Source organism: Austrofundulus limnaeus, unplaced genomic scaffold (genome assembly GCF_001266775.1).
Source record: "Austrofundulus limnaeus strain Quisiro unplaced genomic scaffold, Austrofundulus_limnaeus-1.0 Scaffold347, whole genome shotgun sequence".
Lineage (NCBI taxonomy): Eukaryota > Metazoa > Chordata > Actinopteri > Cyprinodontiformes > Rivulidae > Austrofundulus > Austrofundulus limnaeus.
This window is the reverse complement of record NW_013952749.1, coordinates 452,788-453,825: the sequence shown is the minus strand read 5'-3', so window position 1 is coordinate 453,825 and position 1,038 is coordinate 452,788.

Genomic DNA, 1,038 nt, shown 5'->3' with positions numbered 1-1,038 from the left:
GTTTCCATTGCAGTTTTGTGAAAAACACCAATTTAGATACGGCTGAAAAACCACCTCATCCTAGTGCAAAAACATTTTGTCGAAAAACGTAATTTATTTTCGAAATTCTAATTTGCGCATTTTCATGGTCAATGGAAACACAGCTACAGACAACAGGCAGAGGGGCGGAGCACAGCAGCTCAGGGGGAAAAGGGGGAGGAGTTTATAAAACACATTCCGCCCACATGATGTGATGACGTATTTATGAAGTATTAGGGCCGCTTTGCAGAGGGGAAAAAAAKTCGTAAATTATTAGAAAAAACCCTGAAGTTTTAAGTAATGGCTAAAGAGTTTTTTCTCATAAATTTACGAGGTTTTTTTCTTCGTTTTTTCATCGCAAAGTGGCCCTAATATTCCATCGTTGGTATTTGTCTACATGATGATGTAACTCAATCCGAACGTCTCTTTTCTGCCCACGACTCAGTTCCTGTTGTTCGTTGTAACGAGTCGTTCAAAAGATTCAGACCGTTTATGATCACATCATCACTAATCTGTTAAATATTAGCAGTTTAACTTTAGTTTTCACTCATTTAGCTGTTTATCATCAGCAGAACTAAGTAGTGGTTTAGGAGTTAGTGAAGCTGATGGTTTGGTTTGTGMATGTGGGGGAATCGATGTTGGCACCACGGTGGATCAGTGGGTGGCACTGATGCTTCACAACAAGAAGATCCTGGGTTTGATTCCTGCCCTCCTCACCTTCAGCTCAATGCCTCCAGCTGAGTTCTGTTCAGCACCTAACATGTTCTGGATGGAGATCTGAGCTTGGTCCTCTGCTGGAGACACTTTATTTAAATATGAAATTAAAAAGGAACATTTTTAATTGAGTTAAACTATGTCAATAAACAAAAAGAGGATTAGGACTAAAAAAAAATTCTGACTTTAAACTCAATTTTTATTTTCTCAGATTTCACTCAGAATTTCAGAATTCTTTTTTCCAGTGGTCCTAATCATCTTTCTTAATAAAAAACAAAATCTGAATTTTTTTTTATTTACATTCTC